We start from the raw sequence: 20,505 nt of genomic DNA, 5'->3' as shown, positions 1-20,505 counted from the left end.
CCCTTATGCAGCACAGCAATGTAAGTATTAGAAAATTAATCTAGCTATCTGCTGTAGGAATGGAACCCACAACCTTCTGATCTCCCAGCACAAAAGGTAAGTGTGCTACCTGTTGAATTTGTTTAATCTGCTGACCATTTCTGATTTCAAACTTTTCTTTTACCAGGAGAACTAGCATTGGCTGATATTTTGTTTTACACTGTATGCAATATTTTTATTATTTGTATTTATGTGTATCTATGTATTATTTTATGCCATTTTACATTTTATTTACTAAATGTAGTAACTGCTGCTTTATTGAAAGAATTCCTTTGCTGTACGAGTTAGGCTGAGTGGCCTGCAAACAGCCTTATCTAGCCTCTGTCTGGAAGGCCTGAAATTTGTGAGCAATCATTTCTTTGTTATGCAGGAATGTCATTTGCATGATACATGTCTTGGGAAGCCCACATATGTGGCTTATTTTCAGTTTTGTGTGTTTCCATTCCAGGTCCTCCAGGATGCAGGAGATTTATTACACCATCTTGTGTAACAATACTTTTAATTCCTCCATCTGTATTCTTTCAAGAATACCTGTGCGCCACAAGTTCAACCTTATAGTCCAATTTCTTGGTTGTCCTTGGTGATCATTAGTTTTTCCATCATTTGCTCCAGTTTCTTACCCTGGGTCTATTGCCAGCTATTCTTCTGAAACTGTGACTTAATTGATTATCTTCAGAAATTCCTTTTTGCGGTTTTTCTATCACACTCAGTTGCTCTTCCATTATTTTTTCATGAGAATAGTATTTGTAGTCATCATTTTAAACACTGAGAGGATTTCACAGAGTCCTCTAATTATACTTCCAGATTTCCGTTGATTCCTTCTTGTTGCCTATACATTTCTAAACAGGATTCTTTCACTTAGGCTAGTATGGAGCTTTACCTTAAGCTGCCACTTTGGTTAGTCTCCTCCCAGGAATCTCCTTTAACACCAGTTTCCACATAGCCCAGGCACTTCATCATGTCAGTGGATATAAAAAGTTTACACACCCCTGTTAAAATGCCAGATTTTTGTGATATAAAAAATGAGACCACAATAAATCATTTCAAAACTTTTCCCACCTTTAATGTGACCAATAACCTGTACAACTCAGTTGAAAAACAAACAAATCTGTTAGGGGGAAAATATAAAAAATAAAAAATGTACAATACTCTGGTTGCACACCCTTAAACTACTACTTTGTTGTGTGTACACACCCTTACACTAATACTTTGTTGAAGCACCTTCTGATTTAACTACAACATTCAGCCTTCTTGAGTACACACCTGCCATCAATTAAAGAGACTCTGATTAACCCCAAATAAAGTTCAGCTGTCCTAGTAGGATTTTCCTGACATTTACTCAGTTGCCTGCTACAGCAAAAGCCATGGTTCACAGAGAGCTTACAAAGCATCAAAGGGATCTCATTGTTGAAAGGTATCAGTCTGGAGAAGGGTACAAAAAAAATTCCATAGCCTTGGATATACCATGGAACACAGTGAAGACAGCCATCAAAAAGTGGAGAAAATATGGGACAACAGTGATGTTACAAAGAACTGGACATCCCTCCAGAATTGATGAAAAGACAAGATGAAAACTGATTAGGGAGGCTAGAAGAAACCTACAGCAACACTGAAGGAGCTGCAGGAATTTCTGGCAAGTACTAGTTGTGTACTACATGTGACAACAATCTCCCATATTTTCCATATGTCTGGACTATGGGGTAGGATTGCAAGATGGAAGCCTTTTCGTACACAGAAAAACACCCAGGCCCGGCTAAAATTTGCAAAACAATACATCAAGTCTCCCAGAAGCATGTGGAAAACTGTGTTATTGTATGATGAGACCAAGAGTGAACTTTTTGGCCACAATTCCAAAAGGTATGTTTGGTGCAAAAACAACACTTTGTATCACCAAAAGAACACCATCCCCATGGTGAAGCATGGTGGTGGCAGTATCATGCTTTGGGGTTGCTTTTCTTCAGCTGGAACTGGGGCTTTAGTCAAGGTGGAGGGAATTATGAGCAGTTCAAAATACCAGTCACTTTTGACCCAAAACCTTCAGGCATCTGCTAGAAAGCTGAAGATGAAGAGAAATTTCACCTTTCAGCATGACAATGACCCCAAGCATGCATCCAAATCAACAAAAGAATGGCTTCACCAGAAGAAAATTAAATATTTGGAATGGCCCAGCCAGATCCCAGACCTTAATTCAATAGAAAATGTGTGGGGTGACCTGAAGAGTGCTGTGCACAAGAGATGCCCTCACAATCTGACAGATTTGGAGTGCTTTTGCAAGGAAGAGTGGGCAAATATTGCCAAGTCAAGATGTGCCATGCTGATACACTCCTACCCAAGAAGATTGAATGCTGTAATTAAATCAAAAGGTGCTTCAACAAAGTATTAGTTTAAGGATGTGCACACACAACAAAGTATTATTTTAAGGGTGTGCACACGTATACAACCAGCGTATTGTACGTTTTTTATTTTTTATATTTTTCCCCTAACAAATTTGTTTGTTTTTCAATTGAATTGTACAGGTTATAGGTCACAAAATGTTTTGAAGTGATTTATTGTGGTCTCATTTTTTATATCAGAAAAATGTGGCATTTTAACAAGGGTGTGTAAGCTTTTTATATCCACTGTATATATGTTTGGCTTGGCAGTGTTGTAATGAACTGTATTATAGTGATGTACTAAGCACAGTAAAAGAATACATGGACTAACCGCTTTGCTTTTTCTTCTTGCCAGTCCATTAGAAAAGTAATCAGAAAAGGTATTTTTCTAGCAAACAATCTGATTTTTATTCTGGATACAACGTGATGGTTATAATATCCATTATCAACTATTATAACAGACACATGGATGAAGACAGACTCACAAGAGCAATGTCTATATACATATCAACAATTATTGACTGTTTCTCATAAACTGTTTCTTTTAGAGCAAATAACTGGCCATTTAGAGAATATATAAAGTGCACTCTTTCTGCACCTATGGAGCTAAATTATAGAATACCATAGGGAATTGTACTTCTGCATTCATCCTCAACTTGTTTTTTTTTTACTTTCATGCATATGCAAAAACACTTCGGTTTTCTGGCAGGTGAGATGCATGTACAGGTACTTTTTAACAACAGAACCTTTGCTAAACTCTACAGTAAACTTGAAATTCTTTAATAGATTAAGTTCAGGTTTCAGATCTGCTGACTGATATATAGCAGATCCAATGTCAGCTATTCACTGGTTCTCAGTAATGACATTCTGAATGTTGCATTTGAGAAGCTTCAAAAAGACAAGATGGTCACACAACTGTGGTATGTGCTAGGCCTTCTAATGACTAGTTATGTTGATATCATTCAGTATCACAGTTTTATAAATGGTCATAAAGGCCAGCAATAAAATCTCTCTGCACAGTGAATGTAAGGCCAACATATCCCATACTATCAAAAAGCCTTGTAAGATGAGCATTCTGAAAGCTTTGCCCCAAAATATTATTTTTTTTTCTCTCAAGGGTTTGAAGGCTTCTTTCATTTGTTCAACATTCCATTATAACCTTAGTAACATTTTTATACCAAATTTGTAAAATTACATCTATGGGTCGTTCCAGACTTCATGATGTAACATGGCTAAATTAAGAACACTGAAAGTTTTCCTGTGAAATGCCATCAAATGCCTAATATTTGATTCTGTGTTTAATCTGGCAAGGATTTTCTCATACTTTACTAGTGTGATGTCCCCCCTCTGGGGCAGTAATCAAGAAGCCTTAGTCCTTACAATGACACCAGTGAGGGACATTCACTTGGAACAAAAATAGATACACACAGTATTTTCAGATTCAGCTCTCTGCACTAAGCACAATTTTCCTTAAGAGCACACAGGGAACACACGGTCTGGGGGCTGGGTTTCTCTCCCTCCCCAGATCTCCAGTAAGACTCTCCACTGACACAGCTGTAGAGTTGAGTCTCAGCTGAGTGTTCCAAGCCACGACCTCCACCATCCTCTCTGTGAAACTAGTGAACTGTGTTCCTGCTCCAAGTAGCTGACACACACACTCTTTGAGATTTGATTTTCACAAACACACACATCTGGGAAAGGCTAGCACAGATTTAACAGTTATGCCCAGACTATCATGTAGTTCCACCACCACCAGAACACTCCAAAGCCAGCTACTCTAAGGCTCTTACAAGGATACCCAATTATACTGAGTAAAATTAATACTAATACAACTGGTAGTGTTTGACCAATGCAGCAAAATTTTCAGAAGTGGCCACAGTGTCACCAAATAAATATAATTACTCTCAAATGTTAAAATATTCTCTAAAAAACAGCCACAATGAAAAGTTTAAATATATTTAATAATAACACTAAAGAACATGAAAACACTAAATATCCATTTACAATAAATACAAGAATTTCAGTCACAGGAAATATTAAAAATAACACAGATGGAAAGATTTACACATGTACAGAAAACCAATACCTAACTAATCTCACTATATTTTCCTGACTGATCTAAAGAATTACTGTCCCCTAGTTCACTTACCAGAGCAAGGCAAAATGACATAGGTAAGTGGTCTTCCATCTTTGTCAGGTTTCAAAAACAGACTGCCCTGAGACTTCATTTCATTGCTGAATTACAGAATGACATCACATACATCTGTTCGTCTGACTCTGGCTCCTACACTACCCTCTTTTCCTGAAACTGAACTAGAATCTAGCACCTGTGTGTCATAATACACACACAGAGCTTTGCTAAGATGTGTTATAGTATCTGGAAATTATAAAACCCATTTCAAAACTTCCTCCCTTCCACAGTACAAATTAGTAAACCCATAAGGACAATACAGTAGGATTCCTAGACCTGGTTTTCATAGACATTTTGTCTGTCTATTAGAAATGTACTGTACAAGAATTGTAAAGTACTATGTGAGGATTTGAATGTGAAAAGTAAGATTACTGAAAAACCTCTTATTGTTTATAGGAGGGGTATGAATTTAAAAGATTTTTGAGCAGGTCAGAGTGGTTCACATGGGTGCCTCTGGGATGACTAAATGAGGGAGGTGCAGTTGTTGTAGGTTTATCCTGAAGGGGGAGAGATTTTTGCTACAAGGTAAAACATTTTTCCTGAAGGGAAAATAAAATTGTGAAAAAGATGGTTTAGTCTATATTGCTATATGCTGGTCATGTGATTGTTATTACATTGGGAAAACTGAGCTTAAACATCAGGAGAGTATATGAAAATATGTACGACATTAGGAAAAGCAGGACTACTAATGCTCTGTATAGGGATGTATTGGGTTTTGAAGATCATCGGTTTGGATTTATGGTGGTGGAGAATGTGGAACCTAATCATAGGGGACCCATGGGAGTTGATGTTAGAGAAACGTGAACTGTTTTGACAGATATATTTTAATTCATATAGATTGCCAGGACTGAACAATCATGTTGCTATTGCTTCATTATTGAATTTGAGGGCATTAACAAGATGACATGGAATAGGCTTGCTTTGATATACCTTTTGAGCTGTTTAGTAATATTTTTATGTTGACAGTTATTTTTTCTTCTTTGTTTTCTTTTTAATATTTAAAGATTTTTAATATGTATATTTGTATATGTATATTTATTAAGGTTTTCTTGCGGGTCATATTTTAATTGGGATCACATGATTCATGTTTTAACATTTAAATGGATAGGGTGTGTGTGTTCTTATATGTCTGATGAAGTTTTGAGAGTTTGGAACGAAAGCGCTTACATTTATTTTACTTGAGTTTAAAGTTTATTAAAGTTTGTTTTTTGATTTCCATGGTTTGTGGACATTTGTTGTTTGAATTCAATGATTATTCTTAGCTTGTAGTCATCTGCAAACTTAATCAGCCAGAGCCCTTTGATACTGGCTTTTACTTCAGAAAAATAGATGTCAAACAGTAGAGGTCACAGCATAGAACTCTGGGGACTCCAGTGATGACTGGTCTCTTTGTGGAAGTAACTTCTTCTATTTTGATTATTTGCATCCCATCTCTGAGCCAGTTGGTAATCCAGTGGGTGACACAGGGGTTTATTCCCAGTTTATTTAGCTTTTCTACTATGCTTGAGTGGGGAATTGTGTTAACAGCTTTGGCCAGGTCTAGGTATGCTGTGTGTACCATTTTGCCTTCATCCATTGCTTTGGTGACCTTTTCAAAAAAATCCACCAGGTCTAGTAAGCATGACCTGCCCTTGACGAATCCAGACTGAGATTGGTCAAATGTTTGGAGGTTCCCTGTGTCCTGTCTGATTAATTCCATGATATGTTTTTCCATGGCTTTGCATATGAGGATGGTCAAACTTGTGGGTTTATAATTCTCTGTGTCAGTAAAAATTCCACCCTTCTGCAGAGGAATGACTGAAACTGTTCTTCATTTGCTTGGTACAAAACCCATGTGGAGACTGAAAAGTGTTTTTAGCCCTGTGGCTAAATTATGCTACATGCTATTTAGGATGCATCCAAGGATGTTGTCAGAACCATTGATTTAGTATTTTTAGTTTTTGATAGCACTTTTAGAACGTGGTCTTGTGTAATAGATGGAGGCGAGCCAGTTTCACTTATCTCTTGAGTGACAGATGATGGGGAGAAAGGGGTACAGTTAGAGCTAAATTTATTGGCCAGGAGGTTCACTATATCTTCAGCCTCACTGTAGGTAACATTGTTCACAATCAGCTAAGTGCATTGCTGCTTTGTGCTTTTGGGATTATGAACGTAATTAAAAATGCCTTGGATGGTGTTTGGCTTCGATAGATATTTTAGCCTCAATCTTGGCTATGCTGGACTTTATTCAGCTCCTGAGTTGTTTGTCTAGTTCACCAAAAAGGCTCTAACATTATGGGAATTACTCTTCTTACTTTTGGTCAAAATTATTTTCTATTTATTATAAGTCTTGTTGATATTATAGTTTTACCATGTGGGATTGTTTCTGGGGTTTGTCCTGCACTTGGTCCTGCAGGATGCAGCTGCATCTATACAGCTGTTTACATGCAAGTATTGTCCTGTGGTATACATTTCCATGTATTCAGTGGAGTTAACTGGGTTTGGTGGGCATTTGAATCTTGCCAATATATCACTTAATAACATAGTTTGTCTTAAAGAATTTCTGAAGATACTTTGGGTGGAAGGGATCTCTGGTTTCAGTTTTATTTCAAAGGAGACTGCTTTATGGTCTGATCTAACAAGTGATGAAGGTACGCAAGGCATGGTGCAAGATGCTTCCATATTAGTAAGTACAAGATCCAATACATTATTTCCCCTAGTAGGTACTCTGACTAATTGTTCTAAGGCATTTGTATTGATAAAGTCCAGAAATCTCTGTGCTTGTGCAGTAGTGGTGGTGTAGGTTTCCCAGTCTATAGATGAATAATTTAGATCACTTAAGAAAATGGTATTGGGTTTAATACTAAGAGATTCTAGTTCTTGTAGACTGGCATTGTGGTTTTCTTGTGCCATACAGGGAGATCTATAGCAAGCTGATATATGTTATGGGACCTTTCTGATGATTATTTGGACATGAAGAAGCTCTACTGTATCATGCTGCTTTACTAGCCTTGACGTAAGTCTCTTCTGGATGTAGACTGAGACACCTCCAACTTTTTTCCTCCCTGTGCAGTAGCTGGTCAAAATGTATGGTAGGTGTTATAGCCCTGCACAGCTGGAGTGCTCTCTGCTATTTTAAACTGTCTTAATTACTACACAAATGTGAATGTCCTCCAGGGTGACAAGAGCTTGTAGGGAGTATCTTAAACTATCTGGGGAAGTTGAGACTTAACATGCAGGACTATTTGGAACTAGTCCAGAATAATACTGCCAGTCTGAACCAAAAGAAATAGCTAGTCCTAGCTGACAAAATTAATTTAAATTTTACTCAACCCACAAGTTATAGCTATTACACAGATTTTACCATCTCAGCCACTCCCTTTAATTACTATGGAACATGTCCTTTCAGCTGTCTTACAAGCTAAAAAAGACTTCATCCATGGATTTTTACAACATGCCAGGTTGTCTGATTATCAGTACCAGATTATGACCGATCTGAACCCCATATGTAGCCTCCTTAATCTAAGCCTCTCTTCTGGTTTCATTCTTGAAGTCTGAAAAACAATCATTGTGATGCTGCTACGAAAGGGTAGGCCAATCATGGATCCTGGTAACTACAGACCCATTGATCTCCCAAACCTCATATGTAAAGGTGTGCCATGTATTATCTCAGATTTCATAAATCTGAACATTGACAGTTTCTTAACCCTGGGCACTCATCAATTTGGCTTTGTCAAAAGAAGATGTTGCCTCTTTAACCTTGTTAATTTCTTTGAAAAATCACTGAAACAGTGGATAGCAATTATAAAGTACATATAGCAAATTTGGACCTGGCTAGGGCATTTGACAATATTCCCAATGTAAGCATTGTTGGAAAACCTTTAAATCTAAATGTAAAGCCATCTGATGTGTGATGGATAGCTAACTGATTTTCTTAGAGGATCCTGTGGTTAAAGTTGCAGATCCTACTTCAGAAATCAAAAAAGGTTACCATTGTGTTCCACAGGGGTTCAGTGTTGGGCCCTCTCCTGTTTTCTAGCGGCTTCTCAGACCTTCAAGTCAGCATTCTAGGTCTATGATTATCTAAGCTTGTAGATGACTGCAAACTGGGTTTTGTTATTCAATCTTCCATTCAGTCACAATTGCTCCAGCTTGGATAAGACAATATTAATGATTGCTGGAAGGAAAATTGTCTAAAACTAAACATAGTTAATTTTAGCAAAAAAAAAAAAAACAAACAAAAAAAAAAACATTCCCACCGCATACCATTTAGGTGACACAGACTTCCAAATTGTTTGACCATCATGTCTCCATAGCTGTTTGGAAAGCCTCCTATCTGGCTCATCTAATTTTCAAATAGCATTGCTTCAAGATCCAGAGAAGACTTAATTCCCCTTTATTCCTCTGTTATAAGCTCCAGTTTGACTATAATGCTACTTTTGGCATGTATTTGTCGAAACACATCGCTCAACTTGAAAGACTTCAGAAATTCCTAATTAAACAAAAAAAAAAAGTCAGTGGCCACAAGGCCCTCAGTTACCTAGACAGACTGGTAGTGCTGTATACTTGGTCATTATAGACGCCTCCATGATAATCTGTGCCCGGTCTTTTGAGCCATGAAAGATCTAACTCTCCTTGACCTCTTATTCTTTTGCTGAACAAATGGTTCCTCAAGTACCTGGTTAAAGGAACTAAACTTACATCAATAGATAAATAAGACACATCGGCATGATAGACTGATACCCCAACATATATTCCACCTCTGGAACAAATTTCCACAAGTAATGCAGAATAGTATCCTTGCCAGATTCAAGGCCTAGATAACTGGATGAACAGCTTCAATGTTTCCTCCAAGTCCTTCTTGTATTGCACTCCTTGAGACCAGAGGGAATTTCTGACTATGTTATCGGCTAGGCTTATAATGGTCTGAACCTAAGAATCTAAACTTGGTAGGAATGCCCTTCATTAAGGAGGCATTTCCTGAAGCAGCTGGTGGGATTGGGCATGTTTCTATAAATGAGGTTGGTGCAGCTATTAAATCTGAGTGGGGAAGGCTGCAGAAGTGGATAAGATCTGTCACAAAATGCTGAAGGTGTTGAATATCAATGGCATGTTACAGTAAGGGGGCCTTTTCAATATACAAAAAACACCAGCAAACAGAAAATAAGAAACACAAATTCACCAGCACATCACCAGCATTTCTTCTTTATTTCAAAACAGCGATCTGGTACCTCGGCATTTCGCCTTCATGGATCACAATATATTCACATTTTAAACAGATATATATACACCCACTCCAAATTATCACAAACAGCTGTCATTAATTAACTAATTATTGTATTAAACATTTAAAGTAACAAAATTCATATCAGTATTGCATGTAATAAATAAATAAATAAATACACTAGTTAATCAATATCAGACTACTAAACTACAAAAATACAAGTATAAATATGGAATATCGAGTAATGAAGTATTATTTAAATACCCAATTCTTGATTCAGACCAAAAGGCTTTAGAGTCTTAAACTTTAGGATTATTCTAGTTTCTAACTCAAGCAATTTGCTCACATAATCCCCCCCTCTAGATAAAAAGGGCTTACCAAGCACACAAAATTTTAAATTACTAGGGGAACCACCATGTTTAGCATGGAAATGTTGGGCAACAGGACTACCTTCTTTATGATTCCTAATATCTTTTAAATGCTCTAGAACCTGAGTCCTAACCATACGCTTGGTTTGTCCTATATACCAAACATCAGTACAAGAGCAGCCCAGAATATATACCACCCCTGTCGATCTGCAGTTAAAGTACAACCTAGGAACAAATGTTTTGCCATTAATAAGATTTAAATTCCTAACCCTGTCACAAATACTGCAGTGACCACATGAAAAAGTGCCAAAAGGCAAAAACATTATTGTTCCCTTTAACAAAATTATGATTTAACAATTATTTTAAATTCTTCCTCCTCTTAAAAGAAAAAATAATATGTTTAGGAAACAAATGACCTATGGTTTCATCCACACTAATAATATGCCAATATTTTCTCACTATTCTAATTAACTCACTAGAAAAAGGAGAGAATCTTGTGACATAAAAGAGCTTTTTATCATCATCAATATCCTTTATGTCATGCATTTTATCCTCAGATTTATTATTCATAACTGGCATTTATGAGTGTGAATGTAGACCATCATAAAGGTCCCCAAGTACTTTACATTTGCATCCCAATAGATGAGTCTCATCATAACCTCTTTCTCTCAACCTTAACAAAACTTTATCCAACTCATTAACTCTTTCATTTCTGTCACTAGTATGATCATAAATTCTTTTAAATTTACCAAATGGTAAAGAATTTAATAAATGTCTGGGGTGCATATTAGTGGCATGTAAAAACATATTCACTCTAGTTGGTTTTCTATATGGCCTAAAGCCAACAGATTCACAATCATTATATAAAGTTACATCCAAAAAGTTGATATATTCCCTATTTAACTCATAGGAAAAGGTTAAGTCATGCTCATTATTATTAAGAATCTCAAAAAAATAAATAAAAATCATTAACATCACCCTTACAAATGAAGATGAGGTCATCTATGAAACGCTTGTACAGTACAACATTGTTCTTAAAAAATAAAGTGGGATAAACAAATTTCCTTTTAAAAAATCCCATATATATAATGGCATATGAGGGTGCAAAAGCAGCCCCCATAGCCGTACCTTTTAACTGCAGAAAAAACTCATTATTAAAAGAAAAATAATTATGAGTCAAATAAAATTCAAGTAAATTAATCAAAAAGGTGGTTCTAGGCCCATCACCCAGCATCTCCATAATAGATTCCAAACCCCATCTAAGACTAATATTCGTATACAGAGATTTTACATCAATAGTAATCCAATAATAATAATTTTGCCATCGAATATCAGACACTTCATTTATCAAATCCTGAGTGTTAGAAATATGTGCTACAACCTTCTTTAAATGTGCTTTTAAGTGAAAATCCAGAAAGATGTTAATATTGTTTAGAAAGGAACCCACCCCTGACACAATAGGCCTACCCGGGGGGTTATGTAGACACTTATGCACTTTAGGCAAAGCATACAAAATAGGAGTTATAGGTCTCTTGATATACAGTTTACACACATCCTTGTGATCAAAGAAACCAAGGTGTTCCCCTCTGCCTAGTAAAGCCAAACATTCATCATTATATTTCACTACTGGGTCCCCTGCTAAACTTTTATACTCATCTGCATTTTTAATATCAGCCCCCATTTCACAATAATTTTGTTTGTTTAATATAACCCAATTACCACCTTTATCAACACATTTAAATATAAACTCAGTCTTTTGTTTTTCAAGGCTCTTTAAAGCAAGCCACTCATTTTTACTTAGATTATAACATTTGTTTTTCCTAAGAAATTCAGCAAGTGTCATGGAGATTTCTTTGAACAGAATCTTTAAAAATACAGAAATGGCAGGCACATTAATGTTAGGTACAAATTTTTTATCAGTTACCAGATGGGGTAATGTTAACTTCCCATATCCAGTATTATAGCAACTAGAATTATCCACTATCTCATCCAAACAAGAAAATTCAGCATCATCATAATCATAAACTGACATATTTAATAAATCCTCGTCAAAATCATTATTGACATTAGAATTGTTTAAATAAACATTCACAGAGGAATTAGCAGCATTTTTATGAAAGAAAACTTTCAAATACAATTTTCTACTGAATGCCTTTAACTCTAAATATAAATCAGTAAAGGAAGGGAAATACGTGGGCACAAATTTAATGCCCTTTAGCAGCACAGCTTTCATATCATTAGTAAGGTTCAAACCAGATAAATTCACCAGATATAAAGTCTGTACATTGTACTCACTTGTCTGTTCATTATTTGAAATGATTCCTTCCCTTTCTACCATTTCTCCCCGGGCTAGATTTATTAGCCTGAAAGGAATGATCAGTTATAGGAGAGACTGAAGTACCATTAGCACCCTCAGCCTCCAAGGGTGAAGAAGCTGAAGAGTCAACAAATGTAACATTTTTTGAAACATATTTTGAAACATTTTGTTCAGCTAGAGATGCTGACATACTTCGCCACTTCTGGTAGCCACTTCTGACCTTTGACCTACTTCGCGTTGGCTCACGCTAACATTAGAAAAGAATCCCAGTCTCATAGTCTTTCAAATCCCGTACCAATTTATTTCTTTTGCACTGAATAATTTCAGTCTCTAACTTAGAGATCTTTTCATTTATCTTAGAAATCTGCACTCTATAACAGGACTCCTCCACCACCTCATCCTGTAAGTGCAAGATTTCTGCTTTCAATTTTTCATGCACTCTCATGTTCCGTTTAATCAAAATGCGGAGCCAATTCAAAGTACAGTCTAAAGAGGCTTGCTTCCATTCCTCAAAGAGATCATTCTCCTCTTCCGAAAATTGAGTAGCAGGGAGCCTATCAATATGTAGCCCCCTTGGAGTCAGATTCAAGCTTATATATTTTTCCAGAAGCCGAGTATCCAAAAAAAGAGCAACTTCTTTGGCCATCAATCTCTCCAACTGCTGAAAACGCTCATCCGAATCATGATTTCCACCAATATTTCAAGGAACCAACATAGTGAACTTTTTTTCTCGTTCACTCACAATATCGGCAAAATGAATACCTCCCAGCAAATCAAGCTGCCCAGGGGTCCCAGCTGTCTGCGACATATTGGTGCTGGTATAAGTGCTAGTAAAAATTACTCCAAATCCAAAAAACACCAGCAAACAGAAAATAACAAACACAAATTCACCAGCACATCACCAGCATTTCTTCTTTATTTCAAAACAGCGATCTGGTACCTCGGCATTTTGCCTTCATGGATCACAATGTATTCACATTTTAAACAGATATATATACACCCACTCCAAATTATCACAAACAGCTGTCATTAATTAACTAATTATTGTATTAAACATTTAAAGTAACAAAATTAATATCAGCATTACATGTAATAAATAAATAAATAAATACACTAGTTAATCAATATCCTTTTCAATATAGCCTAGAAAACAGGGATAGTACCGCTGGATTTAGAAATTGGGATGTGGTTCGCTTTTTCAAAAACAGGATATAAAGGAATGGCCCACTTATAGAGAGATAATGCTTCTCAGCCTCCTTGGGGAAGCCAGTTTTTGTTCTCATGTTTACCTGTGATCTTGAGCCCTGGGATTTTTCCCCACACCCCTTTATTTACACTAAGGAAGCAGAAAACAACACAAGCAGTGAATCACTGCTGGCAGCAAAGTACAATACTCTACAGAGATTCTACAACATAAGCCGAAGTCAACATATGCACCACCTTCAAGACAACACATCAATTCACCTACAGCAGCTAAATAAGAAATGGTACAGAAAACCCAAACAGTAGTAATCTAACTGCTGGCATGCCTGCCAGTACTGAACCTCAAACTTCATGGCTATTGACACATAAGTGCAAACCACAATGACAGTGAAATAACACACAGCACTGTACCTTAGTTGCAAGCACAATACAATGGCTAACTTCATGCAGCACTGCTCACAAATATGGACCTAATCAAGAAGAGCTACATCCACATTCCTGCAGGTACATGAACATGAATGTCTTAACAACTACATAGTTTGCTAGTGCAGACACATCCATACATCACTACAAGACAACACGTACACAGTGAAACTTGCTAAACAGTGGCTATTTGAAACTGTACTACTAAAGCAAGGGAAACACATACCATTAATACCATTCAACAATGCTTCACTCTTTAAATGAGCAGCATGACCAAGTAGTTGAACAGTTGTACATTCAGCACTGCAAACGCACACACACACACACACACACACACACACACACACACACACACACACACACACACACACGCAAACACACACACACACGCAAACACACACACACACACACACACACACACACACACACACACACACACACACACACACACACACACACACACCTAATTGAAAGTATCTTTTCTCAAATGGCTGAGTAATCAAGCTGTGTGTGATCAAGTTAGGGGCTGGTATTGTGTTATATGGGGTTGTGTTACCAGAGGGATTGGGAATATACTCTTTTCTCACTACTGTGTGATCTCAAAGTTGGAGGTTCCTATTACATTATCGAATTGTTGAAACTGCAAACATAAAAATATCGAACACAAATGTTCAAAGTTTCAGCAATTTGAATTAAAAAAAAACAAAACAAAAAAACAAAATCAGCTCAATAACTGTTGTAAGCGGGGGGGGGCAAGCCCCCCCCTGCACCCCCCATACCCCCGCTCTTAAAATATACCAACTCCGAGATTGCACTACAGTGCAGTAAAGGGAAATATTCCCTTTCCGCACTGTAGTGCGATCTCGGAGTTGGTATATTTAAAGAGTGGGGGGTGCAGGGGGGCTTGCCCCCTGCTTACAACAGTTACTTTCTGTACATTTTTTTTTTGTGTGTGTGTGTTCGAAATTATAAAACTTCAAACATACAAGTTCAATCTTGTGGTATTTGAAGTTTTATACTTTCGATCACGTAATAGGAACGTCAAAGTTGGTATATATGAACTTACAGCGGTATGCTGGTGCAGGGGAGCCTTGACATCTGGAAAAATATTGGGTTTGCTGTCATGTGTTTTGTGTTTTTTGTCTCTGTTTGTTTTCATATGGTGTAGGAGTGTGTAGGTGTGGGGGTTTTGGTTAGTGGATACAGTATGTTTGTTTTGAATGCATTTCAAGTGAATGTGCAGTGCTTGGTGCATGCATGGTTATTGGTGATGGGACATGCTTGAATAGGTTATTTTTGATCATTTCTGCTGTGATCAGTGTTCATTTTGACAGTGTGATATAACAAAATCTACATATATATATATATGTATCAACTTTTCTTACTAGTTTTGCAAACAATTTGCAGCTAAAGCTGGTTCATGATTATAGCACTGCCTTTTTCCTGAAAGGACCTAAGAAAACAATTCAGAAGGGCATGTAATTAAAGGCTTATGGTTACATGGAAGAATTGCACACAGAATGTGGTGGATACAGAAGTGGTATGAGACTTGGAAATGGTATGCGACCTACGTAAAGTGATAGTAGAGAGAAGAACGTGTAAGTCTGATGCTCATAGCCTCAGAATGGCAGCTGCATCATGGGGTGGGATGAGCAATGAGTGAAGACAGTCCTAAAATGCCATCCTGTTCTTCATTTTTGTGTAAAACAGTCATCATTTGCAATGTAAATGGCTTTACACTAACACTACCTTCTTCAACATATAGTCAATGAACACATTATTGGCACTATGAACATATTTTATAGCAACTATCACCACCAGACCCATCAGTTATGCCCATTTACCTATAATCTGTGTGCTTTATGTATGATGGTGAGGCCTGAGTGGGTAAACAGTAATATGAGTGTGTAAACTGGCAAGAGAAGATGGGTTTGAATTTAGCATTGCTGTTCTACATTGGATTTGTTTGTAAAAATTAATTGTTTACCTTTTTATACAAGTCTATTTTAAGATAGCACTTCTTGGCACAGATGTCATCATGCATTGAAAGGATTTTAGTACCGTCTACCTAACTGATTGTGTATATGCATGCTTAAGAATGTGTTTATCTATATACAATATATTAGTAAAATTTACTTTGTGTCACTGGTGATGTTCTACTGAGAACACATGCATATCTTTTCTTGTTTCTTCTGTATTTTTAAGATAAGCAAATACTAACTGCAGCCACTCTGAAGGTCACGCAATGTCTATAATACATATCTCATTTTGAAACATTAATACTGAATACTACTGTGATTAAACAACAGAAATTCCAAATAATTCAGTATTTGCCACAATATATGAACAGGGTAGGCTTGACTTAGACTTAAATTAAACGACAAAATATCTAATCCATATTACCACCAGGGGATATAAACTTTCTATACATCAATAGTCTCAAGTTTAGTATGAAAATGATTCTAACACCTAAGTCATAGCTAAACATCATGGAACAGCCATACAGTAGCCATATTGTATTATAAAGATGAGAATTATTGCTTGCGCACATAGTTGGGAGTCATATTTAGAAACATAACTTGAAATGAATGAGTTGCAGTAGGTGTTGCCACACTCAGATTTTGCCAGAGTTTGTTCCATTTTATCTTTGGGACTGGCCTATTGCCCATATGTAGTACATTCAAGTGGACCATGCTCTTCCTTCCAGATCAATTGCATATACAATATGGAAGTCAAGTGGTATAAAACCATCGGTGGTCAGCAGAGTACCCATATATCTGTGCAGGCTAATCAGGTCTGCCTCCATGTGCTAAACCATCTTTAACACATACTGCAGTGGCTGTCAGAATGTCATCCCATTGCGACATCTGAGAACCAGGCTCATGCAGTACCTGTACAATGTCACCTGATCTATTTGAAGACTGGCCAGAGTAGTGTTGTACATGACACCTATGCTGCATCACCTGCATGCTTTTAATGAGCAAGCACTGTCCCCCCCCCCCCCTGGGGTTCACCAGACACAGGCTCAGACTGTGCAGCTTGACCCATCATGTGATTTCCAGAAATGAGCCAAATGAATGGGTATTTATGAAGACACAATGGGTAAAACAGAATTATTATAAACATAAAAAACAAGATAGTCCACAATAAATTATACAAGGTGTATTACATACCTTACTTTTAATTTAGTCTGTCCTTGTGTTTCACCAACATAGTGTTAATCTGTGTGTGAGTTCTGTGCAAGTGGTCTCATCTGCAAAACAGAATAACAAGGTCAAGCATAAACACAGCAGACATAAGAAGCCCAACATCAATATGATACCCAAATAATGCAGTCCAGTAGCAACAACATAAAACCAGGCATGACCTCAGTGTCAGGTTGCTGCACTGTGAACTACAAACCAACATTCAGCACCTGCCAAATAACTACCAATATGTTCTCACCACATGAACCAGTCAAACAGTAACATAGACCTCAAGAAGATACATTTCACTGGCATCAGAGTGTGTATGTATACAAATACAGTAAAAATACAGCTTGTCTGTCATGAAGACTGCCTCTCCTGTGTACCATAACCAGTAGCTGAGCTGCCTGGCCTCCTCTGTTCCTGGAGACATCTGCTTGAACAAAACATGCCCCTATGCACCATATGCAGTGCACCAAGTCTAGGGTAAGCCAAGGACACCCTTACTGCCATCTTCTATGAATACCTGATCACATCTCTGAGGTTTATAACAACGAAACATCCCCTTTAGAATAGCAAATGTATGCTCTCCCACTACTCAGCTTTCTGCCTAGCTGTAGTTCTCCTCAGCAAGCCACTGAAAGAATTGAACAGGGGACATCATTCAGGCTTGAAGTAGCAGGGTAGCAGGTTCTATTCCTATTCTTCAAAACTGGACTAATATAAATTGAAATGTATGGCATCTTCTATTGCACAAAACTAGCTTGCATGAGTACACACAAATAGCCAAACCTTAGTACTATAAAAAAAAAAATATATATATATATATATATATATATATATATATATATATATATATTTTTTTTTTTGGTAAGAAGTAAGTTCATCTGTACCCCCATCCCCCATTAATATAGTATTCTCACTTTTCTGAGGCCTTTCTAACTCAGAGAAAAAGCAAGACTATCTTGATCTTTCTTTGGGTTGCTGAGATACTGGAATCAACTGAACTGCATATAATTGCATCCCACACAGTGTGTGGTCAGCAGACAAAGACAGAGGAGGAATGTACGAAGTAAACATGCTTGCTCAACCTGATATTGAGCACCTGAAGGGGAACTGTGAACAGCATCACCTAAGACATACAAAGTACCTTGTCTGTTTTATCTGCTTATGCAAAGAATTAACATAAAACGCCAAATAAAAATATTACAGATATGGCAAAAAGATAATTAAGCACGTGCATATAAGAAGGCTCACTTAAAAGAGATGGTACTTGAATGACCTTCTGAAGGTTTTGAAATCATATGCCCAGGATCAAGGAAAGTAGCTGCCTCCAAACAAATGGTACACAATAAGTAAAAGAAACTCTGTCAGATGTTTTCCTGGGGGTGGGTGGTTTAGTCTTTGGAACAACTATTGGCCCATCATCTGACAATCTAAGTGTCTTTGCTTTGGAATAGAATACCAGCAGTTCCTTTTAATATGCAGGCCTCAGGTTTTGTATGAACCATAAAGCACATATATGCGTCTTGAAAATAGAATTAGCAATGACTTGCAACTGATGCAAATCCCACAGCAAAAATATTATATAGTATGAGGACAATGCTCCAACCAAAAGCCTTGTTATGGAATTTTGCACCTGCTGCAGGTCAAGTAGGTACCCATCTAATGACCTAGGTTGAAGAGAGAGGCACTAGTCCTAGCAGATGTCACTATGGTATGGATCATTGTCACAAGCTTCAGATATGAAATCAAGTCTCAGTTCAGGACAGTACTTCTAAAGTAGAGATCAGATGACTTGATAACAGCTGACATCTGTTCCTTAAATGTGCATGTGTCTGTCATCAAGAATCACTCCCTATCATGGGCATATGTACAGATTCCATTCTATTCCTCAGTATATAAAAAGGGGGAAACAGACTAAATGCAATGGTTGGGTGGTGGCATGGACTAGCTTTGCCCATGTCTTTGTTGGAATGAGCTTTAACAGAGTTTTTGTTGTCCACTTAAGAATGGAATTCAGCCAGCCTTCAAGACTGACAAAGTATGGCATAGCATGAAGGAAAGGTAAAGTTCTATATCATCAATATAAAATTGAGACAGCCCACTTCTACCTTTTAATGGCATTGCATCAGGTAGCTTATAATCTGCAAACAGCAGGGGGTGCAAGATTGAACCCCATGGCACTCTGTATTTCAGTGAGTGACCATCTCAGAAACTACCTGGTGTATGGAACCTCGAAGGTAATGCACAAGCCATTCAAGAAGAATGCCATAAAAACACAGTGTGTCTCGGGTGTACGATGAAGATGATGTTTTCTTTTTATGTGTGTGTGTGTGTGTGTGTGTGTGTGTGTGTGTGTGTGTGTGTGTGTGTGTGTGTGTATAGATAGGTATAACTTTCTTTTAGAAATCATAACTTTTTGCTTGATCAGTCTACCAATTTCCAGCATACCACAGCAGTCTGCATGCATTTACACAGTTCTTGTAATCCTTGAGTTTTACCCATACTGTTTTGCTATTATTCAACCACAGCTGTGCAAACAGTTGATTTTCTCAGGATTACGTATGCAAGAATTGTTTACTATCATAACTTCTAAATGACAGCAGGCCTTAGTTTGTATATAAAGAATTTCAGTACGTGCTGAAAGATGAATGGAGTAAAAAAGAAGTATCACTATAGCAACATAGCATTCTGCTATGCAAGGGTCAGCAGAAATAGTTCTGCAAATGAACAAGCAGAGTTTACATACATTGAAAAAAAAAAGACGGGCATACTGGATGGACACTGGAAAATATTTCCCAATATATATAGGAACATTCCAAATACCATCTGGGAAGAAACATAAAGAAAGTTGATAGATAATCATAGTCTGAGAAATTATTATATTTGCTAAAGCTCATTATTAACAATGGTGCAGTAAACAAACAATGAAATTAAACTGCATAACTCAAGAGGTAGAGTTTTCAACTGAATGTGTCTGACTAGCGAGATTTTAAAAATATGGATAAGGTCAGCAGTGCACTGATGTAGCCATGCTTGCTTAGAACATTTTAGTGTACTCTCAGGTGCAAGGAATGACTGAGGTGACATCACATTGTTAGAGACAAGTTATATGAGGGAAATTGAACTTAGAATGAAACAATATGCTTTACTTTTCAATCGTTCTACCTACTTGTGTAATGTCTTGCTTGTCTCATGAAA

At 37.2% G+C, this 20,505-nt stretch overlaps 1 protein-coding gene across 1 annotated transcript in view; it reads right to left on the bottom strand.

Annotated features, from left to right (window-relative positions):
- GPRIN2 (G protein regulated inducer of neurite outgrowth 2) overlaps nucleotides 1–20,505 on the bottom strand; it is a 91,181-nt gene that overhangs the window by 15,579 nt on the left and 55,097 nt on the right. The window contains exon 2 of the mRNA XM_044056508.1: nucleotides 17,290–17,369. The gene's annotated coding sequence lies outside the window, so the exon portion shown is untranslated. The remainder of the gene's footprint in view (nucleotides 1–17,289; nucleotides 17,370–20,505) is intronic.

Source organism: Protopterus annectens, chromosome 14.part0, assembly GCF_019279795.1.
Source record: "Protopterus annectens isolate FY-2018-M chromosome 14.part0, PAN1.0, whole genome shotgun sequence".
Taxonomy (NCBI): domain Eukaryota; kingdom Metazoa; phylum Chordata; order Ceratodontiformes; family Protopteridae; genus Protopterus; species Protopterus annectens.
Note: the sequence above shows the minus strand (reverse complement) of the source record. Positions and strands in the feature narration are given on the sequence as shown.